Source organism: Rhinatrema bivittatum, chromosome 7 (genome assembly GCF_901001135.1).
Source record: "Rhinatrema bivittatum chromosome 7, aRhiBiv1.1, whole genome shotgun sequence".
Taxonomy (NCBI): domain Eukaryota; kingdom Metazoa; phylum Chordata; class Amphibia; order Gymnophiona; family Rhinatrematidae; genus Rhinatrema; species Rhinatrema bivittatum.
The window spans coordinates 155,765,951-155,785,267 of NC_042621.1; the positions used below are offsets into that span (position 1 = coordinate 155,765,951).

Below are 19,317 nucleotides of genomic sequence, written 5' to 3' on the forward strand. Positions count from 1 at the left end.
ATTATCTACAAGTAAGTAACAGGTTATAAGTGTGTGTGCCAGGTATAAAAAGCTCCTGGCTCTCAGAGAACAAGGATGCTAAAGAACATCCTGATAGAGGTTCCAATAAAAGCAAAAGTATCCTATGTGCCTGTAAGTAAAGAACAGATTGAGTTAAAATATTCCAAATTATCCATGAAATTGTTAGAAAAGTTGTAAATGTTAATAAAAAAAAATACCTTGGAATATCTGTATGTTAATGCCAAAAGTCTAAAAAATAACATGGGAGAGTTGGAAGATATAGCACTGAATGAAGAGGTGGACATAATTGGCAGCTTGGAGTTCTGATGGAAGGAGGATAACCAATGAAACAGTGCTATGCCAGGGTGCAAATTATATCATAGTGGTAGGGTGGACAATTTGGTGGAAGTTTGGTACTTTATGTCAGAAATGGATTAGAGTTCAATAGGATAAAGATCCTATAGGATATGCATAATAGTGTCTTTATGAGTGGATGTGTGATGTTCAAGAGTCTAGAGGTGGGGTACAATACCATTAACCTGGCCAAAATGAACAAGACGGCCGATGAAATGCAACAGAAATTAGGGAAGTTTAAATTTGGCAGCACAATAAAAATGGATTTCAATCATCTAAATATTGACTGGGTAAATGTCACATCAAGACATGCTAGGGAGGTAAACCTTTGAAATGAAATAAATGTCTACTTCATGGAATAACTGGTCCAGGAACCAATGATAGGGGGAGCCATTTTAGACCTAACTCTTAGTGAACACATGATTTGGTTTGAGATGTAATGGTAGTAGGGCCACTTGGCAACAATATTTAAATTGCCTTCATTGTTAGAATTAAAGTTGCTCTAGACTTGAATTAAACCATCAAGTATTTATCAGATCCTTGCCCTTCCTAGTTAATCCATAGTTGTTGTGACAGGGTGTGAGGTTATTTATTGAGGTTGATTGTTAGCTCATTGGAAACTGGGAAGGTACCAGAAAGTTGTAAAATTGGGAATGTTAGTAATTATTAGAGATGTGAATCGAAACCGGAATCTGATCGGTTCCGGTTCCGATCCAAATCTTAAAATTTTTATTGCCCAGCCCGATTTGAGTTTTAATTATCGGCTGCGCCCAATCCGATAATCAAAAAACCCTCCCCCACCCTCCTGAACCCCCAAAAAAGGTTTTAAAATTACCTGGTGGTCCAGCGGGAGCGCGGGGAGCGATCTCCCGCTCTCAGGCCATCGGCTGCGTTAATAAAAATGACGCCGATGGCCCTTTGCCCTTACCATGTGACAGGGCAAAGGTAGCTCCGGCGCCATTTTGAATACTGGCAATACGGCCTGAGAGCAGGAGATCGCTCCCGGACCCCCGCTGGACCCCCAGGGACTTTTGGCCAGCTTGGGGGAGCCTCCTGACCCCCACAAGACTTGCCAAAGGTCCAGCGGGGGTCCGGGAGTGACCTCCTGCACTCGGGCCATATTGCCAGTGTTCAAAATGGCGCCGGTGCTACCTTTGCCCTCACTATGTCACAGGGGCCGACGGTCGGCCCCTGTGACATAGTGAGGGCAAAGGCTAGCGCCGGCGCCATTTTCAGTACTGGCAGCCGCTAGCCTTTGCCCTCACTATGTCACAGGGGCTGGCGGTCGATGTAGCATTGTGAATATTTGGGGTTGAAAGTGTAAACCACTGCCCTGCAGGGTGAAGACTGCCTTTGAGGCTGAGGTCGATGGTATAAAAGTGTAGTGTGACCAGGGCAGCAAGCTCTCAGATAGAAACCCACAGGGATGAGGTTCAATGCTCTTCTTCCTACCAGTTCTCCTACAGGGACAAGCATCCACAACCCACCCAGCAAAGTCTCTTAAGATTAAAAGGGGAGGCAGGGATAAATGTAAAAAGAATAAACTTCTCTTTCAATATAAACAAAGTTAACTGTTTTATTTCATGCAACAGTTTTTCTTCTTTTAATAAACAATTCATTTTCTAATTCAATAAAATGTGCACATAATTAACCTTTCTTTCTTTTCTCCTAGCCCCTACTACGTCAAGTACATAAAGCAAGGAACTCTGGAGTCTCAGGATACTACCAAGCGAATGCTATCAAGCAGCAGCACAGTCAGATGAGTATTAGCCTCTATTCTTTGATTATTAAGTTAACTCAGCTTTCTTTCAATAATAATTTTTTTTCAAGTATTGAATCTTTGTGTACTTTTTAATGTTTTTCAAATAAAAGAGAGATCTTTTTCATTCAGGTAAGAATATATTTTTATGTTTGTTTTCTATGGGTAGTCTCTCCTTTCCTTAGTGTTTTCCTTTCTTCTTTCTTTCTCTTCTTATCTACTTGTGTGCCTATAATTCAGGCCTGGCTATATCATTAAAGTGTATACACTTAGCTTGAGATTGTCTTCTTGGTTCCAGAATTGTAGTATGGGAAGTTCTTGCAGGCTCTGACATCCTCCTTCAGCTTTTCTCACCTGGTTCTTCTCCCTTCTATCCTAAGCTAAACAAAATCAATGAGAGGCTTTCTCCCTATGCTGAGATGCTCCCGCAAACTGAATATGGTAAGTTCCCTCAGTGTTTGACTGCAACAACTTAGTGGAAACTGTGTTTATCTAACTAAATTTAAAACATGATAATTAGTATAGACCTATACTACAAGAACAGTTTATATTCCCATACACACCAGCAGCACTGTTCACTAATATTTGTTACCTTTGTAACATATTTTGTGACATATTAATTTTCCTTAATTTTCCTGGAAGATGTTGTAGGCCAGATTGACAAACTAAAGAGTAGTAAATCACCTGGACTGGATGGTATGCATCCTAACGCCATATTTATCATTTGATGACTTTCAAACTATCTTACAGGCTTTCTAGATAGTGGGTCTAGATTATTGCAACTCATTATACACTGGATTGTCAAGTACTATGCTTTGAGAGCTGCAAGTAATGCAGCATGCTGATTCTAGAGTCTTGATAAGAACCAGCCTCAAGGACCACATTATGCCAGTACTGCGGTGCCACCACTGGCTTTTGGTACAATGGTGCATTATAATTTAAGATCCTTACCCTTATCCACAGAGCTCTTAGTGGGGAGGTTCCAGTGAACTCTTGAAGATCTATAAGGCATCTGGTGCACTAAGGTCTGTTGGGTGCAGTCTTTTAGATATACCATCAGTGTGAGAAGTACACTTAGTAGAGATATGTGCTAGAAGATGACGATTTTGGAATGCTCTTCCAGATGATACAAGAGTGCACGCAGACATTCAGAAAGAGAGTAAAGATATTTTTCAGACAGGCATTTGGCATAGAGGTTCGAAATAATACATTTTATAACTGAGTGTTGTCCTCTGGTTATGATGACGGCATTTTTCTTTATGGCAGTTACATGTTATCATGGAATAAACCCAGCTGTACCTGGGGACACAGCATTGGCTGGGTAGGAGATCTGTGCATTTCAGTATATGTCTAATTTGTATGTCAGTTTGTGGTTTGACTTGTAGCTTCTTGTGCAAGTTATTTTGTTCTTTTCTATATGCTCTGCTGTACCCCACCAAAAACAATGTATTTAGCAGGATGGACATTCTAAATAAATGAATAAATAAAATGGAGCTCCTGGTGAGCTAGTACCATCACTGCCAGCTTGGGTGGTGTTTCCACCAGGAATTTTAGATGGGGGAAAATGTTCCAAACAGAAATTTCAGATGTTCAGTTGTTGCTGTGAATATCATCTTACTCACTGAATCAAAGTGTCTGCGTCAGATCCACACTCCCTACTGTCATTAATTTCAATCCAGAAGAACCTTTCAGCCACACACAATAGTCCAATATTTTATATATCCTTTATCTTTCTATAAAATAGTCTAGCCAAACTGTCTTCACAATGTTCCTTTAAATATCATTTTTTAGTAAGATCACTAAATCACTGGCACAAAATGAATTTTTTTTTTATAGAATGCTTTGTTATTTCTTGATATCGCAGCAAAAAACAATGAATGTGTTACACATTTCTTTGTCTGGAAGGGAAGAAAAATATTCTGTCAGACTCTGCACCTTTAAAAAAGATAACACTGTTCTCTGTGTGTCAGATGTTTGCAAGCGATAAAGACGGTGATGAATGCTTGCTTTGAAAAAGCAAGCAGGGTGCCAGACTGGCAGTTTGATGTGAAGGCTGAACTACAGTTTGAAAAGCACTCGATGCCAGAATAGCAGCTTGTCCCCTGATGATAGCTCAGCCAGGAACAACCCAACATCTCTAGCATATTAACAGTATTTTACTGCAAAAATAAATTAGGGTCCTACAACTCTTGGTTGGTTCCAGATTTTTGATCCTTGAAAATCCTCATCAATTCAGTCTCGCATAAGAGAAGCTTAAAAAAAAAAAAGTAACTGCCAGTCTGAGAATTTTCTATTTTGTGCCTATCTGTTATTTTGCCTTCTGTTTTTTTTTTTTATTCTCATGTACATATGGGACAGGATAGTTAACTTCTGTCTTACACTGGCATCTAGGCAACTAGAATGTTAGCCATATGGACAAATTGTCAAGGCATGCTACGGTTTCTTTTATCCAGGATACTTACAGTACTTGGCCACTTTCGATACAGCTGCCCATGTGTCAAAAATGAAGATGTAATTAGATGTGGAAATGTCAGGTCAGGAAATGACTGGAAATGATTCAGATCTCATTAGTCTGTAGGTTGTTCCTATGCAAGTTGCACAATCCAAACATAAGGGAAGGAAAGCAAGAACTGTGCCAAATCAGGAGGTGAACCTAGATGGGATCTGGCTCTAGAATATCATATTCAGAAACAATAATAATGTTTGCTGAGTTCCCACAATGCACAAGACGTTGTACAATGTAAAAGTCCTTCCATTCTACAAGCATTCTGCAAGATTTGCTCATCAGACGTAGGTAGATAAAGCAATGGCAGAAGCCAGAAGGATGCTTAGCTGCATGGGGAAAGGCAAAGGGAGGTGATTCCCCCTGTATAGGTCACAGGTGAGATCTCATTTGGAATAGGTAAAGTTCCTAGATGAAATAAAAGAACCAACAAAAGGGGAAAAGACTTTGGACCTGGTCCTTAGTGGAACACGGGATTTGGTGCGAGAGGTAACGGTGTTGGAGCCACTCGGCAATAATGATCACAACATTATCACATTTGACGTAATAACTGGAAGGAGCACACTAAAGAAATCTACTGCCACAGCATTTAACTTTCAAAAAGGTAACTATGATAAAATATTCATCATTGCTGGATCAACTATATGGAACACCATGCCCTCTGAATTACGCCAGGAACTCTGCCACAAAAAATTTAAACAAAACCTTAAAACCTGGCTATTTAAAAAAGCCTACTATCAATGATCTGTATCCTCAACTACTCTTCCTATCCGCCACAATCTCTCATATATTGCTTACATTCTTTTAATACATAGTTATATACTGTATTGTATTTGTTCAGTTACCATGTTAAATTGTAAAGCGCAATGCTGTATTACTGTTTGAATGTAAACCAAGGTGATGTTTTTTTTTACGTACCCCGGTATAGAAAAATCTATAAATAAATAATAAATAAATAAATAAAATGAAGGAAAATAGTTAGGGGAAAAAAAACTGAAAGGAAAAACTGCTCTCACCTTGTTTATTCCATTATAGTCTACTCCTGTACCTCTCCCTGTAAAGTTAGATTTTAGCTAGATCACCACTGAAAACTCCATTTAGCTTGCTAATGGGAAAACGGGGCCTGCTTACTAAGCCCTAGATCATCAAAATGCTATAAATATAGTGGAAATAGCACTCATGATAAAAAAGGGGGTGTGGTTTCCACAAGCATGTTACCGACCCGGGGGTGGGGGAGAGAGATTCTCTAGGGACCAATATGTCACTTTACTATTTATACCATTGTAAGAGGGGGCACTATTACCTTAGGGTGAGGTTTGGGCGCAGTTTTGCATACACAGTCAGAGGTATTAACAGCAATGGTGCCATCAGTGAAGATTTTCTGTCCTTTGGAGTGATGAAAGGTAAAAGAGAAGCTGATTTGTTCAATGTACTCTCTACCTGGTGTTAAGGCCCTAACGCAAAATGATAAATGACCCTGTAAAGGTGTTAAAAATGTGAATCAACTTGCATTTTGGAAGTGTGCTAATGCAGGCCATTTAGTGCAGCACTTATAAAAGATCATTAAACCTTTAGTAGATACTACATTAAAGCAGTTTTACCACAGCTGCCAATGTGCATATGTTAAGGGCAGCAGCAAAGCTTTTGCATTTCTGCCACCACTTAATGGCTGCAGCTATGCAAATCCTATGACCCCCCCTTCCCCACAGTGTTTAAAGGGCTCACATCAGTCCAATACACCCCTAGAACTCCTGCAGCCCCATTTATGCATTTAAAGAACCTACAATGATCCAAAGTTACCCTCGAGCTCCTTGTGGGTTTAAAGGGCCAATAGTGGCCTGAAGTTCTCCCCCTTGTGAATAAAGTCCCAGGTTTGGGCAACACGAGCTCTTCTTCTTGCAGTCACACCTGCCCCCCCCCTCTTTCCCCCAAAGCTTCAAAGGAGCAATGAGCCCCAATACCCCGATCCAGCCTGCAATTCCTCCCAACCAGATCCTCCACACCCCTGCTCACCTCACCCAATGTTGTGAAAAAGCTGTCAGGAGCAGAAGAGATCCCCCCTTTCTCCTGCTCCACTTGCTTCCTGTGGAGAGCATCAGGTCAATCAGTGTCATTTTCAAACTCATAGCCAACAGGGAAGGAGAGAGTAGGGGAGCTTTCTTGCCCCCCCCAAAGCATTTTCACAGTATCAGATGAGGGAGACGAGATTGGGGAGGCACTGGGCACAATGCTCATACTTTCAGTCATTTTAACCATGTAATTCACTATTTACTATTCACAATTGTACTTTCACCGATCTCTTCCTTATACCCATTTACTTCCTGGTCTGTCCAGTACTTCCTTTTACACCTCTGCTTGACTAGTTAGCTTATCGTTTGTTTATTTTGTTGATTTGCATAGGGCTGATTTACTACCGTACATAATCGTGTATAAGTTGAGAAAATTATGCCAGAAAAAAGGCACAAAAAAGCTGGCTCAACTTATACAGGCATATTATAGTATTTGTGCACAGCCCCCCACACTCCCAACCCTTCCAAAACTCACCAAAAGTCCTTGGTAGTCCAGCGGAGGGCCCAGGAGCGATCTCCCGCTCTCGGGCCGTCAGCTGCCAGTAATTAAAATGGCACCGGCGGCCTTTGCCCTTACCATGTGACAAGAGCTACCGATGCCATTGGCTGGCCCCTGTCACATGGTAAGGGCAAAGGCCGCCAATACCATTTTAATTACTAGCAGCCGACGGCCCAGGAGGGGGAGATCGCTCCTGGGCCCCCCCGCTGGACCATCAGGGACTTTGGGTGAGCTAATTAGACTGCAGCCACATTCTAAACACTGCCTATGAAGCCTGCCACACCCTACAAGCTGTGCTACAAAACCTGACTCCATTCCAATTCTGGTTAGTGTTGGAATAAAAGAACTGTGACTTTCTACCTGATAGAGATGGTGATATACAACTTATCTTCAAGTCTTCTTGTACCATGCTCCTATTTCCTGGGATGGCATCATGGGATTTGGAGATTGGGGTCATCCTGTATACCCAGCAGAGTTTGGGGGCAACCCAAGGGAACTGCAAAGCTTAACTGAGGGGTGCCACTTTTGGATTTGTGAAGCCTGGGTTGCAGAGTATTAAGCTAAGAATGAAAAGCACCTTATTAGTCAGAAACTCCAAAAAGAAGCAGAGATGTTTGCCGAGGTTTGGTTCCGATAGCACCCCAAGGTGATTCCAGGACTTTCCTGGAAGCACTGGAACAGAGATTTGAGGAACCAGAAGCTTCAAGGAAATCAGCAGGGCCAGTGCCAGCCTGCTCAGAGTGAGGCAGATTTTAGAAGGATTTATCTGGTTTTATAAGTTAGGGAGAAAAAAACTTTGAAAATTAAGTGCTCTGCCAAACTTGTTAGATCTAGAATCAGAGGAAACACATTAGTATTCAGATCAGGAACAAATGTCTAATCTCTTTTTATACAGTAACACTATTGCTTGAATGTTAACGTATGATCAGCTAGATTAATTATTTCCAAGTCAATCAGTTTGTTTCTTAGTGTGATTTCACCATTTCATAAGCCTCTTAGGTTTTACCCTCGACTTATCCACGGGTGACATATAAACCTTGATTTTGGGACCCAAAAAAATACCCTCGACTTATACATGGGATCGACTTATGCACGAGTATATATGGTAAGGCTTCATGCCCATTCTGGCTCTAAAGCAAGAAAAACTTAGTAAATCAGGCTCTTAGAAAGGTGCCTAAGTATACCTATGGGACTGACTTCTCTATTTGTCTCCTCCATATAAGAAGAAAGAAAATATGGGCTATATAGGGAATCCTACGTATGGCTTTGCCAACTGTTGCTTACAATTGACAGCAGCCAAAAATAGTGAACAAATACATGAGAAAAAAAATTAGCAAAAAATTAGAGAAGCAGTTAAAATGCCAGATCAGGATCTTCAAGCAAGTGAATATACTGAAATGAAAATAATGAAGTCAGAAATTGCTGCTTTAAAGCAAGAAAGCATAAATGGCCAGAAGCTGCTTCTAATAAGTTAATAACTGAATGGAGAAATGTTAATATATGAGAAAAAGCAGAGATGGTACAGAGGAAAGGAGAGGGAAGGTTCCAATTGTGCATACAGAGAACTGCCTGAGGAAAATAACAACGCAACATTGATGTGGGTCATTGAGGAGCGGTTCGTCTATTAGAAATGTAACATCTCCCCTGCCCAAATACTTTGTGGCACGCTCCTGGATCTGAGACTGGCCTGGCTAAAACCCTCTTTGAGCGGGCTCTGTTGGTCATTTGATACTTGACTCCTGATGTCTTCATCTGGGAAAAAGAGTGTTATGGGCAAGATTTCTTTCTCTAGGAAAGTCAGAAAACAGAAGGGACCATGACCAGGGCTGGCAGCAAATACAGGCTTGATTAGATCATACCTTTGCAAGTTCCTACAAAACATTCAATAGTACATTAGCTAACCGGGACATTAATCCCTGCAAGGTATACCATCATAGAAGAAGTCTCTTAAATTCCTTTTCTTTCACTATGACAGTCTGAGGGAACTAATGCTCTGCCTGTTGCACGTCCCGACCACGTGGGTGCAGCAACCAAGACTGCTTACCTCGCATTGCCCTCAACCAGTGCCGGCCTCGCCACTGCTGCCAGCTCACAGCATCCCCAACACTCACTGCGGCCTGCCTCGACTTCCTCCTCGTTACGGGCCTCGGCCCCGCCCCTAGGCACATGCGCGCGGCCAACGTCTCGCTATTTAAAGGGCCAAGCATGGGAATTCCAATGTGGACGTGAAGTGATGACATCACTTAGCCTGACTATAAATAGCGAGGCCCTGCCCCCAGGACCTCGCCTTGGCAATCGGGTCGACACCGTTGGTGTAGTAGTTTGCCTTATCCTGTGTTCCAGCGACTCCTTGTTCCAGCATCTTCGTGTTCCAGCGTCTTCTTCTACCTGAGTCTCCGTGTGTTCCTGTATCCTTCTCAGGTAGTACCTTCTCGGACTGATCTCTGGTACTGTGATCTCTGCCTGCCTGACCATTCTCTTGTCTGCTGCCTGGAACTGACCACTGCCTGCCTGACCATTCTCTTGTCTGCTACCTGGAACTGACCACTGCCTGCCTGACCATTCTCTTGTCTGCTGCCTGGAACTGACCACTGCCTGCCTGACCATTCTCTTGTCTGCTACCTGGAACTGATCTCTGCCTGCCTGACCATTCTCTTGTCTGCTGCCTGGAACTGACCACTGCCTGCCTGACCATTCTCTTGTCTGCTGCCTGGAACTGACCACTGCCTGCCTGACCATTCTCTTGTCTGCTACCTGGAACTGACCACTGCCTGCCTGACCATTCTCTTGTCTGCTGCCTGGAACTGACCACTGCCTGCCTGACCATTCTCTTGTCTGCTACCTGGAACTGATCTCTGCCTGCCTGACCATTCTCTTGTCTGCTGCCTGGAACTGACCACTGCCTGCCTGACCATTCTCTTGTCTGCTGCCTGGAACTGACCACTGCCTGCCTGACCATTCTCTTGTCTGCTGCCTGGAACTGACCACTGCCTGCCTGACCATTCTCTTGTCTGCTACCTAGAACTGATCTCTGCCTGCCTGACCATTTTCTTGTCTGCTGCCTGGAACTGACCACTGTTTGCCTGACCATTCTCTTGTCTGCTGCCTGGAAGTGACCTCTGCCTGCCTGACCATTCTCTCATCTGCCACCTGGAACTGACCCTCGCTCGCTTTGACTACGCTTGGACTGAACTTGGTAATGACCCCTGCTTTGGCTGACCACTTCTGGACTGATACTCTGGCTCTGACCCTTGCGCTCCATTCGGACACTCTCTTCTGGCCTACTGTGACTACCAGACCTACCTGCTTGGAATCTGCCCGCAGCTTCCACCTGACTAGACCTGCAGGTGCTGCCTGCCTTGCCCGGAGAACCTTCCTGAACTGTTACCTCTCTGTGGTCTCTGGAGCTTCCAGTTCGGGTCTAGCTCTTCCTCTCTGCACCAGCCACACACCCTTGCTTGTGGTGGGCACACCCCTCCGCTACCCGTCCAGGGACCATCTGAGGCCCACCTAAGTCCAGGCGGTCCAGGTACCCAAGGGCTCTACCTGCGGAAACCCCGGTCTGTTATTGGCAAAGCTCCAGCCAGCCTCTGTCTCCTCGTGTGCTCCACCTCCTGGTGGCAGGCGTTCTCTGGGTCCGACTAGAGGGCCGTACCAATCCTGCACCAGGCCAAGAGTCCACCTCCAGCGCAACACTGCCATTGCTCTGGAACAGAGTCCACACCCCTCCTAAGATGACAAAGTTCCACTAGACCTGAGGCTTGCCTTCTAGGCCTCCAATGCTGGGAGAGGTTCCTTCGCCCAGTTGTTAAAGCTCCTCTAGGTCTATTGCTTGCCTTCTGATTTGTCTTGGCTGGGTATCTGTTCATTTGGTCAAGTGTATCTACATACTTTATTGTGCTCTTCTCTGATACAAATCCATCTTTTATTAGAGGTCTAAGCCCTGGACCTCTGCTGCTATTGGTTTTGATATAGCAAAGGTCTGTATTCATCCTTTCCCTGATGTATGCATATTCTCCAGTCTGACAGTTTAGATTACAGTCCTCTGGGATCCCCAGTAGGGGCTCCTGTTCTACTGCACCACACATCATCCCAACTAGCATTACCTCTGGTATCCCTCCACCATCAAGAAAGAAAAAAGAGTGGAGAAAAGGGGAGGGGATTTCAAGAAACAGAAATGATTGATCTTTGGTTCAAATTAACTTCTCTAAAAGAAAATCTCAGGTGTCGTGAGCATGTTTAACCTTGCTACCAAATAAAGGAACAGAACTTGGATCCAGATTGAACATGCAGCACTCATCAAAGCTATCTGTAAAAATTACCATCGTAAATTGTGGCCTGTGCAAATGGAAGTCTATGTTATAAAAAATGCAAGCTTTTCATTTAATTGGCTGCCTCCTTGCAAGGTTAAATGAGTATTCCAAACAGGTTTCATTTCCATCATAATTATTCTGCACAAAAGCTTTTATGTTCGGTGTTCTGAAAATGGAAGTCACATTTTCTGGCTTTTCATATATATGGTGTTAGGATATATCAGTTTAACTCTGTTTCCCTCCAAACACTGTATCATGCCTTTGTTTTAAGACCCAAGATACTCCATAAATACAACAAAGACCAGCTAGCCATCAGTTTTGGTCTGGAGCATTTCAGCTTGAAATCTAATCAAGCTGTATAATTTTCCTGTGGAGCTCTGAATGGCTTTTTTTTTCATTCTGGGACTTTATGCTAAACACAATTACATGCAGCATTTGACAACAGAGCTGATAATTTATGTGTTACTTGAATAGAAAATGAGAAGAATAATAAGGATGAATGCAAATGCACTCGCAGACGACGCTGGCTAATTTCATCACTTTCAAGGCTCTCTGATAGCGCTGAAGAACACATTGAATTAACGAATGTACTGCATTGTTTTGAATCTCCTGCAGAGGAACAATAGATGGAAAGAAATAAAGTAAGCTATGGCACTATAAAAACTGATTTTTGAAGGAATAGTCTAAAACAGAAAAAGGACCAGTTTTGGTGATTTGAAATTCTCTTGATTGGGAGTTAAAAACAGGGAAAAAAAAAAAAAAGATCAACTGTGATGACCTGAAAGTCTCTTGACTGGGAAATGGTTGGAGAAAAGACTTTCTGGTGTCATCAAAATTGCTGCTTGCAGAGTTGGCTTGTCATCTGCAACTCACTTCCACCTGACTGAGATTTATATATGGCTGGAAGCCCTTTCCTATGAATTATCTATAATAATTACACATGAAGCCATTTACCATACTAAAACTGAACGGGCTTATTGTCATTTTTTCATTAAGAGTAGGAAGTCACTGTCATCAAAGAGATATGATAAACTGTTCTTTCCTCACACTGGCTGGAGAATTGAATGACAGTTTTGGTACAATAATTCATCATCTCAACTTGGAAGACAAACCTTGCAATGCTTCCCTATCATCATGCTTTACTATTTCAACCCATGATTCTCTTCTCATGATATATGCAATGCCAAGAAAAAAAAATAGTTAAAGCAAACCAAGAAAGATTGAAATTGCTGTTGATTCTAGAGCAATACTAAAAAGCTGAAAAAAAATGTCTGATGTAATTAGGGGGCAATTTTCAAATAGCTTGCGCAGTTATAAAATACACAGACATTTTTAAGGAGCAATTTTCACACCCATTTACATGCAAAAAGCATATGAGCCTAAATGGCTGTCCTAAAATCGGCTGGGGCTCAGAGCACAGTTATACTCATACTTTTATGTGAACTGCAGAGAGTTTTTCTGGAGAAAGGGGGAGACAGATTTCAGTGGGAGTTGGGGCTCATGTGCACACGTTTTGGATTTTAACAGGTAAGTACACATTAAATTAGCCAGCATGAGTCATGCCCTCCAAAGACGAGGCACAACTTTCTGTGAGCTAACCTGAGCTCGTATCAGACTGATTATCAAATTAGCTTTGATAATGTTTGCTAAAGTCTGCTGAGTCTCTAAATTTAGGGCTTAGGTTACATACTTATATTCAGTCAAATTCATAGTTTTCGTTTGAAAATTCACCTAAATTTAGAGCGCTTAATCTTAGAGTCATAAATTTAAGGCTGCTATTTATTTGCCTATCTTTAGGAACTTAAGATAGGCTCCTAATGCTGAAAATCAGTGATAGCTTCATTAAATTTAGGCCCCCTAAAATGTTGGTGGCTACAGGGGTGGAGTTAGGGTAGGGAAACAAAGTTAGGTGCTTAGCACGGAGTTTTAGCACTCAACATTTAATTTAGAGACCTAAATCTAAGCTAATAAAAACTAGGCTTACATTTTGATGAATTTTCGGCTGAAAAGTTAGATTCCTAAATTCCATTAAAAATAGGCAACTAACTTAGAACCTGATTCACTAATGAGTAGATTTTAAATTGGCCCCGCAGTTAAATCCCGGGGTTTACGCGCGTGGCTGAGCCTTACGCGCTCCAGGCCAATTTTCAAATGGGCTCGCCACACCCGAGATTAAGTGCTGAGGCCTGTAAAGGGGGAAGGCTACGATATGTCGCCATGTGAAACCTGCATAATTCCCCCCCCCCCTTGCGCGCACTGCGCACTCATGTGCACACAGACTACAAAACATGGCACGCATGAGCGCGTGGCCCAACAATTTTATAACATGCGCGCGCCGGGAAACACATGCACATGGACGCTCATGCACATGTATTAAAATCTACCCCAAGGGTTTTTCCCATAGACACAAAGTCATTCATCAAGCCACATAAGGGCATTATCGCACACTAAACGGAGTCTAGTGCATGATAAACATGTGCTAATTATTGCAACATGTTAGTATTTAAATATGATAATGGGAATGCAAAATCAATAAATTATGCAAATGAAGAACGTCTACCACATTTTGTGGTAAAATATTGCATACTAATGCTGGATTTAATGTGGGAAATATCAACGGTAGGGTAGCAAAAAAGTTTTTATCATGACATAGTGGCCGTTATCACAGGGTAGCAGTGATAAATTAAGCCTTCTCTTTGACACACCTACACAGCCCTGGTGAGCCAATAAAAACACCTTTTGTTCCTTGCCCTGTCTTCCTAAAGCCAGAATGGTAGGGGGAAGTGTACTAATAGTGAGATACTGGCTGCTTCATTCTGCTCAACAAGAACAAAAGTGTTACAAACGACAACAGGCAAGGGAGGTTCAAACGCCTGCTAGGGAAGTACCCACACTGGAACCAAAGCTGCAAGCCCTACCAGTGGAGCAGGATGGCCCACATCAGGGCTTGCCATGCAGGAGGGCATGAAGGCGGTACAGGGAGTACTTCTTTCATCCCTGCTCCATATTGCTGGGGATGCCGGAGGAACATATGGTTATGAGGTATTGTCTGAGTTCTCAGGCTATCATGGAATTATATCAAGAACTCAGAAGGGACCAGGATCCTGTCACTGAAAGGTCCCAGGCTATACCAAGGCCTCACCAAATTATTATGGGCCCTGCATTTTATGATATCTGGTGTATCTCTGGTGGACATACTGCAGAACAGCCAGGGACATGAACAACCATACCACAAAGTTGATATCTTTCTGCAGTGACATGTGTGGCAGCTGTGATATACAGCTTCAGTGTTAGAGGAGTGCTAGAACCGGGTATAGATTGCTTGGTTGTGAGTTACATGCACAAATTGTGTATGAACCCGACATGTATTTCTCCATTCAGGAAGATCTAACATAGTATAACAAAGTGCTATAGTGCATATATAGTGTTACATTAAAAGATGGCATGGACAGGGTTTGCAAATAGCTTTTTATAGCTCATGTCAAGCTATAGCTTAGCTTTTAGTGTTTTATAGCATGCTGTGGGTTGACATTGATATAACAAAGTCACGGGGGTGTGAGTAATGCAGCCATTCTCTCTTTGCTGCAAGACATTCGGGATATGGTTGTAGGAGCTGGTTTCTCATACTGGTTGCTATTCCCAACACACCGGCAGAGACAAGGCATAACAAGGCCTTATGTTCTACCCGCTGTGTCATAGAACAAACCTTCAGAGTTCTAAAAATTAGATTTCGTTGTTTGGACAAAATGGGATGAGCAGTGATAGTGCTTGCCTGCTGTGTATTTCATAATCTTACTCTATGTTATGGCATCCCAGTTGACCTTGTTCCAGATCTACAACAGGGTCCCCCATGTTCCCCTGCTCAAGCTGGGGAGACCACACAGACTGGAAGCCAGCTTCGATTAAGTGTTATGCAACACTACTTTGCCTGTTAGTCATCATCTAGTACTTCTCATTGCATGGAAGAGAACCCAGCAGAGTGGATCTGGCTTCTCATATCTGTATCTTTCTGCTACTCACCAATCCTTTGTCTGGGTCAGTGTATAAGAGAAACCACTTAGACCTAGTTAGGCAACATCGTGAAAATAGATCATTAGCTGCAAATGACAGTAGTAGACGAAGTAGACATCAAATAAACCTAACAACAAAGAAATATGGCTGTCCTAATGTATTCATATTGATTGTCAGTCAAAAAGAATCACATCTCACTATAGCATTTGTGTAGGATGGGCAAAACAGTGTGCATAGCCTTGCATAGCTAGCACCTTCTAGCTAGCCTTGGCTATGCCTTTGACCCTGTCCTAGCCCTCACATGTTGGCAAGATAGTTGCATAGCTTTGATGGAACACCAGCAGGGCCTATGTCATGGAGCCAAATCTCTATAAGTAAAATACATCACAAGTTGCTCAGCTGCTTAAAGGCACATCCTGAAGCTACAGGTTGACAGCTACAGTCATCAATCACAGATTCTACATGCTACAGCCAGATTCCCTAGCTGACATCCATGTGCATCTGAATATATCCACATGTACACTGGATTCATAGTCTCACATGGACATGCAAACACACAGGTTTCAGCAGCACTGCCTCAACAGTTTCTGAGGCAGTACATAAGAACATAAGAACATAAGAAATTGCCATGCTGGGTCAGACCAAGGATCCATCAAGCCCAGCATCCTGTTTCTAACAGAGGCCAAAACCAGGCCACAAGAACCTGGCAATTACCCAAACACTAAGAAAATCCCATGCTACTGATGCAATTAATAGCAGTGGCTATTAATTGACATCTGAGTGCTCACAGAGCAGGCCTTCACTTAGAACCATTTTGGAAGCACATGTCAAATATCGTGGGAATCCCAAAAATCTCATAGGTCATTGCAAAGTACCATATTTCATAGAACAGCTGGGCCCTGCTACACCTATATAAGCAAACAGGCAACTCTCATGTACAGATGCAAATTGAGGCTATTGAAGGATGCTGATCCGACTATTAGAAGGTTGAATTGGGAATAGGATGGTGTCATGCCTTCACATGGTTAGATAGAAACCTCTGAAATGTATAGGTCACAGGTTTTTGATGATGACAATAACAGTACCCACATGTGACATCAAAAATGGTTCACTTCATTGAACCAAAGGCAAAGCTGTCTTAGAAGCTATATACCTACCCAGACATGTAACATGTAGCCATCAGGGAATATTGAGATATCAGAGCCCAGCAAGGACCTTTGCCTGTCCAGCTCTGGGCTATTCATATTGTCAAGCTTTATGTAGGTACATAGATTTTCAGAGGAGTTTGATTGTTGCGATAGCTAGTATCAGTTACAGTCCTTATCCTGTATGTAGCCACACTTAAAACACTTTCAGGCCATATCCAATTTTCATTGTAAATGTTATGAAATTCAATAAACTTTAAATTAAAAAAACAAAACAAAACACTTTCAGGCCAATGCAATATCATTGGCCTCAGGTCAGCGTGCTGCTTAACACGCAGTTGGACGAGTGTTTTGGACGTGCTAAACTTATACCCTATACAATACAGGGATTAGTGCATCCAAATTGCACGACCAATCGAGCACATAGCTAATAGCACTCATCACATGCCAGTTCCATGTAGTTGAGGCTATTAGCTATTACCCCACAATGCCAGAAACTGCCACATGGCCAAGGTGTCCATTTTAATGTGGCAAACTTAACGCCTGCCAAGAGAAGGCGTTAAAGCATGCAGTGCTCAAGGTCTCATGAAAAAAAAAATCCTGTTTTCTGTGTTTTCTCCTATTAGTTGTTGTGGATGCACGGCCACTCTCCTGGGCACCTGATGTAGTGTGCAAAGGACACACAAATTATCCATTGTGCGTCCCTTTTAGGGCAGCAGCTCATTTACCTATTGCATTGAGTGTCCAGGAGAGGTGGATGTGCGCGCGTTAAAAAATAAAACATGCTCCCAGTTTGGATGCATGTTTTTTTCGTGATGATATTGCATCAGCCTGCTAGACTGAGGACTCCAGGGAAGATATGCTATCAGAATTATCATCCTTCAAGCAGAGGTGCAATTTTTCAGGTGATAACAGATTTGAAGCCTTTGCTTTTCCATGTGGCTGACACGCAGGAGTTATAAAAGGTCATGTTCCTGCATAACTCGTCACAAACATAATAGAGTTGCAGTCCTATAAGATATGTCTCCTGTGGTGTTAGTACATTTTTTGACTTTGTGGATATCAAGTCTAAGACAGGTGTGCTAATGATTGAAAGTCTAAATTAATCATATCTTTGTGTATAGCATTAAGGCAAAAGAAGGTATTGTCAGCTGATGAGCTCATGAGCCTACAACAAGCCTCTTTTGGAAGACTGCCACAGAGAAAACTGCCACAGTGAAAACTGCATAGCCAAATTCCCAGAGGTATCATGTGGAAGGCATGATTTCTGCACTTTCATTGTTGTTTAGTGGAAACAACTTGTAAATTGTCAAGATACTTTATTTGTAATCCTCTAACTGACCACAGATTGTAATCCTCTATATGTTGTATCGTTATACATGTAAAATGTTATATGTACTGTTGTTATACCTGTAAACTGTTTTGAAGGCCAGTACCAAACAACGGTAAATAAAAAAATATCCAAATAAATAAATAAATAAATACAGGCATTTTTTTTGGCACTTGAGGGTTGGCGGTGTCCATGTCTGTTACAAAGCAGGATCAGTGAGCATCTATGCTTCCAATAGATGTCTATCAGGCTCCCTGGTGTAGACAATCTTTTGTGAGTAATTATTACTCTGACTACCTCTTTAGCAGGTAGGGACAAGCTTGACACAGGCATCATTGATGATGAACATGCCAGGAACAGCACTTTGTAGCTTTTGGTGGTTACCAAAGTGCTGGAGGGAGTCTGTAAACAACCCTAACACATGTGTGTGTGTGTGTCTGGGTGAGTGATGTGATGTGCTGTGCTGTGTAAACCTTGGTCTATATCAGTGTCTGGGAGTGATGTAGGTATGGTTGATTTCTTCCTTACCACACCAGTGCATATACCAGAGCATGAACAGTATGTGCACCCAATCAGCACACACTGGTTTTAGCCACAAGCATTCCTGTGCTTCCACTTAATTGGATGGAAGCTTCAGGTATGGTAATGTGTAGGCGATTAGAAAATGAACTCACACATTGATACCTAACATTCCACTTTGCCCTGGCCCCATGTATTCATTCATCCAAGAGTGAGTTGAGAACCATAGCAGTATAAGAGCTCAGATATCCAGTGCCACTTTGCCAGATGAGTATGAAATTAAGTTGAGATTTGGCTGTAGTTGCCCGTTTTGTAGCCACATCTTGACAACTCTCATAATGTAGCTTGGGCACTGAGCCACACAGGTAGAGACCTACATACTTATGAGGCAAAGTGGCAGCTGAGTGGGTAATGCAGTGGTCTGGGAGGTTATCAGTAGCCTTTCAGTTTTGCTGCCAAAGTAAATCACACCTTGCTCCCAGACTTGCAAAGTCTCCCATTAAATGGATGTGTGTTCACTGGGGTACAATGTGACATGTAATAGTCTCACGAGCATAGAGTTCACATGTTAGGGCACTAAGAAGAACTTAGATTAGAGCCTTTTGGGATTTTATAAGATGTTACTGCTTGCTGCATCAGCAGTTAAATATCCGGTCACAATATTCGGGTTCCAAACCTGCTCCTCCTGTGCCATGGGTTCACAGCACATCTCTGCACCAGCCTTTTTGTGTGTTATGTGCTAGTCACTGTGCTTGTCTGCCTGTGGTCTTTGTGGCTTGCTATGGTTTATGAGGGTCTGGTTGTTGGGTGTGTTT

At 42.5% G+C, this 19,317-nt stretch overlaps 1 long non-coding RNA gene across 2 annotated transcripts in view; it reads left to right on the forward strand.

Annotated features, from left to right (window-relative positions):
- Positions 1-19,317, forward strand: part of LOC115095550 — a 198,419-nt gene that overhangs the window by 37,620 nt on the left and 141,482 nt on the right. For both annotated transcript variants that reach the window (XR_003857811.1, XR_003857807.1), the window contains exon 2: positions 2,027-2,554. This is a non-coding gene — a long non-coding RNA (uncharacterized LOC115095550). The remainder of the gene's footprint in view (positions 1-2,026; positions 2,555-19,317) is intronic.